This window comes from Python bivittatus, unplaced genomic scaffold, assembly GCF_059951505.1.
Source record: "Python bivittatus isolate LINGU-HERP-01145 unplaced genomic scaffold, Pbiv_v1 ctg000440_np1212, whole genome shotgun sequence".
Lineage (NCBI taxonomy): Eukaryota > Metazoa > Chordata > Lepidosauria > Squamata > Pythonidae > Python > Python bivittatus.
Window position 1 is genome coordinate 6,175,832 of NW_028277063.1, and position 9,833 is coordinate 6,185,664.

Here is a 9,833-nt window from a genome sequence, read left to right on the forward strand (position 1 = left end):
CTTGGCACTGAAGGCAGAAGATCCCACATGCATTTCTCTTGCCCCCAGCCTGGAAATTAAACATGCAATAAATTAAGCAACTAACCATTTGCTGTCCTTTTACGAGACCCAAAATAATTTGCCTGAGGCAGCCATCTCATATGGTGTAATGCTGGCTGGTCTAAATGGAAATTTTGGAGGTTGTAGTCTGACACATCCGAAGAAGAACGGTTGGGATATTAAACTAAACATCAGGTCACTTCAGTTCAAACCTTTGCTCAGCTGTGGAGCTTGTTAAGTGAGTATTGTTTCTCAGCCAAACCTACTTGCAGCATTGTTATGAGGTTAAAGCATTACAAGTGATGTAACTTGTATTGACAATTAAATTGTTACTCTCAAGAAAGTTATCCAGATGTTGTCATTGGCACTACACAAGTACCTCTAGGATGCTACCTTTCTGGGGACACCCATGTGAGGGTGGTAGGCTCCAAAAAAGTCAGGATGGTGGCTGTGACTGTGGGGTTAAAGCCCCGCCCCCTTTTTACCTGCACCACCTTTTTTATGTATGACGTATGTCAAAAGGGGCAAAGCTTAAATCCCATGGTCACAGCCACTGTCTTGACTTTTTTGACACCACCCTCCTCTCCTTGGACACCTCTACCTTTGCTTTCGGCTAGTGGTCTGTGTCTTCATCTCCCCCTGGCAGGCACATTTAACTTCATGCTCTCTTCCTGTGGCAGAAAAAGTGCTTTTGAATTACTGTCCCCCCCGTCCCACAATGCACAGTGGTTTTACCTGGGCATCAGCTGCCCATCATCAACACTCAGATGTTAATCCTTATGATTTTGTTCAAAGCAGGTCTCTGGGCAAGCTGTGAGGTCTTGAAGTGGCCATGAAAGGAAACTTGAACCTCTCACCTTAAACAATGCACATAAAAAACAGGTGGAGCTTTGCACATTTTGACTTTTTTGACCACATCCTGTGGACACCACCAGTGAGGCTGATGAAAGATGCTAGCGGTGAGACAAAACCACGTCCTAACGGAAGGGTGGTTTATGAAGATGAAAGCCCAGATCCAAGTGAAATTATCTCTGAGCAGGTTCAAAGCTTATTCTCTGATCCCAAAAGAGGCCCACACAATCAGTTTACTTGCACAAAGGCTAATAAAATAGAGTGTGCACCTTCCAGTGTGATCTGAGTCCCAGGTTGTGTCTTCTTGAATATGAAGAACCGGATGAGGTTCTCTCATCTCATCCCAAACGTTTTGGGATCCTACAGCAGGAGAACCAGGAGCTTCTGGTCATCTGGACATGGTAGAAATGAACCAGCAAATTTGATGATACACAACGACTCTTTCTGTATTTACACAAGTGTGGAGTCACTGAAGATTTTAACTGCTGGATCTCTAAACCTCAAGTTCACCTCTTACCTTCAGATGTTTCTTGCGCGGGTGGGGGGACTTGTTTTTTAATATCTGGATTTGGATATGCAAGTTTTGATTTGTTTCTCAGTTTTTTTTAAAAAAACAATTTATTAACAAAGAGATCTTGCTCTCTCCTTGTCTTACAAAACGTTAACAGCTGTATCCCACACTTCTAATGAACTGAGAAAGATTATCTCATTTAAGCCCTACAAGTACACAATGATGTTATCAAGGCTGAGAGGTAGTGATCACACCGAATTTCAAAACTGAGCACGGTTATGATTCCAGATCTCCCTGGATCTACTCCAACTCTATCCATTCCACACACTGCACTTCCCTCTGCCCTCAAGGACCTTCAAGCTGTTTAAGAGACGGTCTGGCTATGTGAAGCACTAGGCGGCTACTGGATATCTGGGTGCAAATGAACTTCTTAATCCAGCAAAAGGAGGCAGTTTGTAACTGATGCCATGCCATTCATCTTATTCCCTAGTTCAATCTTTCCTCTCTTGTGGCATTTTTCAGTGCCGGGACTGCAATTCTCAGAATTTCAGTTGATCTGAAGCTCATCATCGGTGAATCTTCACCATCTCCTTATCTGCAGTTGTCCTGGATGGACTGTAGACCAGTGGGATCTGTTTTGGGTTTCTTTTTCGTTTTGTTTTGCTTTTCACTAGAAAATTGGGACTTGAGCCTGATACAAAATGGGAGCTCAGTGGTGAAGTTTCATAATTATTGTACCCCCAAGCCATAAACTGGTGCGATTGCCATCTACAAGCAGAAACCTGGCCTGGTTCACCCATTATGTTAAGCCACTGTTTGTTTAGCCATGGTTATTGCAATGGTTCTCAAACGGTGTGGTTCCGTGATCCCTAAAATGATAAATGAATTTGCATGGGCCTCCCACAGATTAATCAAATGATGTATCACAGGGTTTGCAAGCCTTGTGGTACCACAACTGCCTACTGTAGACTTGCCTGTGTTAAGATGAGCAAAGTCAACAGTTGTGACAGCATTCCTGCTTTGCCTGTGCTGGCAAAGCCCGAGCAAGCGTGCAACTGGATCGCATTGGCAAAACATTGGGCAAAAGCCAGAATGAATGTTGATGGTGCTTTAACTTGGCCTGAGCAAGTTTGATCACATTTTTAAAAATTGTGACACCCCCCCCCCCCCCTGAGCAGCTCATAACCCCCTCAGGTTTTGATCCACAATTTCTGGCTTCCTCTACCACCCCACATTGAGCCAGAACCAAATTGTGTTAAGATTAGTGTTTCTCAACCTTGGCAGCTTGAAGATGGGTGGACTTCAACTCCCAGACTGGGGAAGTCTGAGAGTTAGTCCACACATCTTCAGGCTGCCAAGGTTGAGAAACGCTGGTTAAGATGTAGCACAATTGATGAACTTAGTCTCTATCTGAGATTTTTATTTCAGGAGGAGTCAGGCATGAGTGCCACTCTTGATCTACAAAAAAATCATACTATCTATCCATAAGATCATTGTTGCTCTCATTCTGATTTAGGGTTTAATTATTGTAATTATGGCTTTAAGGTCTGAATACTTTATTCTACTCTGTTTAGGAATTTTAATTAAAAACGGTGCTAAAATTATTATAATAAGTATCAGTAGACTTAGGTTTTGGGAGAGACCAAAACTAGATAGGAAAGAGAATAAATTAAGTGTTGTGGAAAGGGCGATGCTGATTGGTTAGGAAAAAAAAAAATACACAGCACTACTCCATACCATTACTGTACAAATTTAACTTTGTCAAAGATTTTAATTAAGGAAAAAGCAGTGGTAGAGATCCCCACCTTTCGCTGTTGCCACTGTTAAGCAACTGATAGTGAAAACCTTTTGCAAAAAATCCAGCAATCTCTGCCTCCTTCAGATCTTCAGGATTTGGGGATGAGGAGCTATCTTGATCTTCTCAGATGTTAAGAGAATGTTTGTCCTGCAGGAACACAAGAGGGCTTCAGTGACAGGGAGCTTCCAGGCCCATCATCTACAAGTTCTGCTCACCTTGGGTTGGTCCCACAGTTATCGCCTGTGGGCCTGGCAGTATGGCCTGAGGTAACCCCATCCCTCTGCAGAGAAGCTCTGGAGAAGGGTTATAAGTGAAGATGGGATGGGGTAACTGACCTCACCAGCTGCATCTCCTGGCACTGCAAGTTGAAACAAGGACATGATGGGGAACCCAGGCCATTAACCCAGTCTGAGCCCCATGCACTAATCATGACTAGCAATTTGAGTGGATTCACCACAGGGCTGGTTTTATATACCAGCACTCTCATTCTCAGCTCTTAAGAGGGTGAGCCCCAGACACCCCAGTTCCCTTCCAGAACCCCCTTCCTCCAGTCCTCCCTTCTTTTCTCCATGCCTCCAACTCCTTTCCATTCTCTCTTGGGCTGCTGACTTTGCCAATCCCAAAAGGTTGCAGTGGTAACTGGAGCCAGGAGGGATACGGCAGCTGGGCTTGTTATTAGCCCTAGGGAACTCAACACCCTATCTGTGCAGCGCATAAAATTCACGGATTTCCCATGCTGGTCCATTGCATAACTTGACCCTGAGCCCTGCACAGATGAACTTCTGGCTTGCTCTTGTTCAGAGTGGCCCCACCATGAGCATTAAATAGCTGTGGGTTCAGGTCCTACCTCTGGGAGGGAGGAGTTGGTCCACAGAGATTAGAAGTGGCAATGCTAAATTTATCAAACTTTTTTTTTTTTAACAAGGGGCTTTGATAATCTCCCAAAATGTAACAAGGGCCTCCCAGAAGCTCTCTCCAGCAGACCTCTGGATACTTGCTTCAGATCTATTTCCACCTATAACATGGGTTTAGCCCCTTCCACCCCTTGCATCCCACCCTTACGCCCGCAAAACAGAGCTATTATTCAGAGCTATTATATGGATCAGTAATGCCTCAGTTTCCCCATTGCACTGAACCAGGGCTCTGGAATAAGCCAATTGGCAGGGTTTGCTCAACATGACAAACCAGAAACCACCATTTATAAATGCCAGTAGCTGAATCCATGCAATGTGCCAAACAGATCACTAATGATGGCTGGGGGCAAAATGTGTCCCTCACCACAACAGTTGAAGAATTTCTCTTCTACCAAGAAACTCTCATGTATGCAGTCAGTATCTGATATAGCAATGTGTCGCCAGGGTTGGTCCATTTTTTTCTTCTGAATAGCACTGCTGTCATGAGGAAGAGAAGTAATACTTGAAAGTTGAGAAGGAGGGCTTTCTCCTGGGTTGTTCCCAAACTATAACGTTACAGTTGGCGTGCTCTCTCTCTCTCTCGAATTTTAGAAGGGTTTAAGACACACGTTTATAATCTGCCCTTTTAAACTACTTTTAGTGTGTTTTAATTGCTTTAAATGGTTTGTGATTTTAATTATTTGTTTTTAGGATGGTGTTCTGCTGTAATTTTCTCTTTTGGTTTGCCATCGTGATAGCTTCAGTGGACAGTCAAATATAAAAACTACCCCCCACCCCACATAAAATACCACGTTGAAGAATCTGCAGCTTTTTATCTGGGAGAGAGCAATTCAATGCCTCTTCTGCATTCTTCTGCATGTGACTCTCATCACACACCTATCTGCAAGACAAATGACCAAGATGGCTTAGAATAAGGAAAGTCGAATGTGAATATGAGGTCGACTTTCCCCATCTTGGATGAACATTTTGGTTTTCCAAATTTTCCCTAACCCTGATTGGATTTGCTTCTTGTTCTCTTAAGGTTATGCAGTGCCCATCTCTCTGTTTGCTAGCTGTCGTTTTACAAGGCAAATGAGAGGCCATCCTAGCAGGGGCTGATGAGAACTGTAATCCAACACAGCTGAAGAGGGCAAGCTTGGAGGGGATTGAAATCTGGGATATCAAAGGAACACATTAGAAAGATACTTGGAATATTTCACTGAATTCAAGTGAGCAGGGCATGATGGCATCTATCAGAGGGATCCGGAAGAAGACAGCTGGTCAAATCTCAGTGGTATTAACTATTGTATTTGAGAACTGATGGAGGACTGGCACAACGCCAGAAGCAAAAAGAAACACAAATAATGCCTCTTTTGGAAAAAGGATCGGAAGGAAGAAAAGCTATGGAAGTGTGGGGGGGGAGTATGCCTGTGTGTGCATATATGTTTGTGTGTGTGTGTTTGCACGCATACATATATTAATATTAAATACATGAGAGGTATCAAATTATAGGGAGGTATCAACTTAAATATGTGTAATTGGTTTAATGTTCTACAACTCCTTAAATGAAAACGATCAGATTTAGTTTTGCTTCTTGCTCACCTTCTTCCTCCGCCGGCCTTTACTTATTTGTGAGGCTGCAGCCTTCGGCCTGAAAAAAAGGTGGTTCCCCCTTGATTTCAACTATAATCATAAACTGTTTCTTTGCCATATCATGCTATTAAAGTTCAGCCCACCAAATTCTGCTTATTGCATGAGTCAAATGCCAGCCTGGGGAGAAAGTTCAAGCAAGGAAAGTGATCTTGAGAAAAACTGACCCCCTCCCTCCCCCCAGCCCAGTGCAGTTATTCTGATCGGATCCCCGTCCTTTGAAAACTGATTTTTTTTTTTTTAAATGCAGGTAATTCAATTGCAGAAATCCTCATCTCTCTTTAATGATTCCTTCAGATTGTTTAAGCTGGGACCATTCTTTGCAATCAACTGGTTTTATCCAACAGCACTCCCACATAAAAATTATTCTGCCCCATTCTAGAAGCACCTCCTCCAGACCCTTCTTTCCTCCACCTCTGCTAGGCTGAATTATTTCTGACACTGCCAGGATGAGCTGAAACTTCACCACAAAGATTTTGGGTTCTGAGCGGTTGTGGCTCAGCTTCCAGTTAAAATGTTGGCCTTCCTTCGGCATTATTTCTTTATTTGGTCTGGTTTTGACAGAATTCTAGCAGATGTGGCTCTGCGCTGGTTGCTGCTGGAGCATTCAAATATTAGTAATTTCAGAATCTGATCTGCAAACTCCTAGTTTTCTGATGTATGATCTACTCTTTTCTGAAATAAAGGGAAGGGATATTGAATATAAGACCATCTAGTACAGTGTTTGTCAACCTTGGGAACTTGAAGATGCGTGGACTTCAACTCCCAGAATTCCCCAGCCAGCCATGCTGGCTGCGGAATTCTGGGAGTTGAAGTCCACGCATCTTCAAGTTCCCAAGGTTGACAAACACTGATCTAGTACATTCACTTTATGTGACTTTGGAACAATGTTATCAAATCCTTTTGCTTCTGTTGCCATTATTATGCATTATACTGAGAGCAAATTTTATCATTAGGCTTTAGCAATTGTAGAGAATTTACCCTAACAGGGTTTCTGCTTATTTTTGTTCTTATATAGGCACGGAAATTCGTTTTCTCTTTTCGTGCCTGCCAGCATGAGCGTATCATATTCCATTTTTGCTTACTTATTAATTACTAATTAAATAAGAGGGACTGTTTCTGCTGACATCGCATTTTCCACCTAGGGAGGCTTTTGTACATAGAAACGTGCATAAATCTGGTTAACATTTGATTCCTGCTCTCAGCGCTGCGGCAACTTCGCGTTATTGTGAATGCCTCTTCCCTTTTCACACTGATGATTATCGCAAGGGGCAAAGCTGGTTCAGGAAGCTCCCTCAAAGTCAGAGCCATTGGTTTAATTATCTGATGTTTCTCAGTGTGGCAAATCGGACGCTCGGCTCGTGTGGCAGACGGCTTCTTGCTCCGAATCATGGAGTCAGGAGGAAAATCAGTAAGCAACCAGGTCTTTCCAGCTAGAAGGGAAATCATTAACCTGAGTTGTCTAAACCGCTGGATATTTATTCTCTGTATTGCAGAGAATGTTAAGAGCTGCTAGAACGAAATAGGATAAAGCGAGACCAGATATTCTTTGTGAGGCTGTATTTCTCTAGGAATACACAGGAGGTCACATGGAGCTCATGGATTCAGGAACGGAGCTGGCCATTTTGGCTTAGGCCCTCCAGAGTTCACTCCATCTACAGCCTAGCACTCCTATTATTTTGGCTGGGTTCGTTTTGTCCTCCCTCCCCTCACAAGCCTCATTCATGAAAGTCCTCATCTTGCAAGCTCTATTCAACAGAACGAAATTCAGGAGTAATTCAGCGTTTGCCTACGAACCCTTCGGTATATACCCATAAAACAAACATAAAACAAAGAAGGCCTCCTGGCTGGTTCTCCTGTTTCTGACAGTGCCCAAACAGACACAGGAGGTGAAATTGACCTTTTCTTGGCCAGTGCTGCAAGTTAATATTATTGTTACTATTGTTGTTGGCTTCTGAGGCACATGAGGGAATGAGATAGTGGCACCGGGGTGAGGCTGAAATTTTTGGCCTTTATTTCAGTTGGCTGAGGAAAACTTAGGGAGCGCATTCTACCAAAAGGCAGGTTAATGAACCTATTTTAAGAATTGTTTTAGGACAAAGAAAAACAGCAGCAGGATAGGAGGCCCTAAAATAGGTCTAGGAGTTAGCCTATAGCAGGCCCACAACTATGGATTGGGAACCCCACAAACAGCGCCAGGACAGGGGCCCTGTCCTGCTTGGCATTCCTCAGCAGGGGCATCTGCAGAGGGGGTCAAAACAGTCAAAATGGCAGCCACAAAAAAGTCCCACCCCTTTTTATATGCTTCACGATGCACATTAAAAAGAGGGAGGGGCTTCAGTCATGCAGTCATGGTCGCCATCTTGACTTTTTTGACTTCAGAAGTAGCCAGACATGTCTTCCTCTTGGAAAAGGGCTGGAAAACTGTGGCTTCAAGTGCCTCCAGAGGCTGACAGAGAGTAAGTAATACTGCAGGAGAAAACATTAAGTTATAGTGCAGGATGTTATGCTTGTTTAAGTGGTGTACTGATTTCATAGTGTTTGTGTAACTTTCACTTTTATTTTAGCATATTAATTTTAATTGTGGTTGGAGAGCACCCCTTGGGGGCATTATGAAGACAAATTTGGTTTGTTTATTCGTTTGCATTGGTTAGTTCAGACCCAGCTTGATTCTTCAGAGTTCTTTTGGGTTCTTTGATCCCGGTTTCTCTTCTAGCGGGATGTGCGGTTGCTCTGATTAATCCCATTTCTTGTATCTTGTTGCAGTTTTTCGTGCAATTTATCGCGTGTGCTTTTTAAAATCTGCCATGTTTCAATTTGATTTTATTTATTTTGTAATGGATGGGCATGCATCCACGGGGGAGAAGAAAACTACGTATGTGTCATTTTAACTAAGTTCTCTAGATACCTTCAAGGCGTCGGTCACCTCCAAAAGCAGTTTCCCTTTCTTTTAACAAGGGATGGGGAAAATGTCCCTTGGCAGAGGTCACCGCTGAGGATGTCACCCTTGGCCTCTGCAGTGTTTACGTTCTGCACCTTCCCCAGCCTTGTGTCTCTCTGGGGGCTGAGGAGAGTTATAGGCCAATAGCTAGAGGGAACCCAGCTGAGAAAGGCTGGTGTAGAAGGAGAAGAAGATCTGGCCTCTTCATGGCCCAGAAAGAAAGAAAGAAAGAAAGAAAGAAAGAAAGAAAGAAAGAAAGAAAGAAAGAAAGAAAGAAAGAAAGAAAGATTTATTTATTTACTTACTTACTTACTTACTTACTTATTTATTTATTTGACTTGTCCCTGCCCATCTCCCCACAATGGGGGACTCTGGGCGGCTTACATCAAATTAAAATCATAAATACATGATTAAAAGTTATAAAAGCACCACACTTACAGAGATAAAAAAGATATTAAAAGATCCAAGAGGCCGATAGAGGCCACACCAGGCCGCTAATTCTAGATGTAGAAGCTGCACTAACTGCTAGCCAGGCTTGGATGTGACAGGGGGTGAGCCTAGGTCAAAGCAAGGCCTGTTACTGAAGCATCTACCAAATAACCCTGCCTTCTCCTTTACTGCCCCAAATCACACACGGACAAGGATTTGGTGCTCCTGGGCCGAAGGACTGGATGTTCCCATTTAGGGAGAGGTCCTGAGGAATCCCATAGCATCTGGGCACAAGGCAGCAACAGGCTACTTTCAGCTGACCAGCCAGAAGGGGCAGGGACTTTGCTGCCCAGAGGGATTGCCCTTTACTGCCCTTGTGCCAGTCTAGCTTGCCAGACTGCAAGGGGTAGAATCAGGCAGGTGCCAAGTTGAGCCTTTGCGGGGGGCAGATGTTCTCGGGTGGGATGCCTAATTCATCAGCGGCAACAGTGCTACTGTTAGTGCTGGGGAGAGTTAGTTTAAATGTTCAAGAACACGGAAGTAAATTCAGAGGGTGGTTGGCCATCAGTGATGGTTCTAAGTGGAGGGCAAGGAGGCTCTCAGTTATGGGCCTTTTGGGGTGAAGAGGCCCTAGCAGGTGTCAAGTATGTTGTACTCTAATCCTGGGCCTAGGCTTGTAAGTTTTCCCATGTAAATACACCTGGGAATATGTGTGTGTGC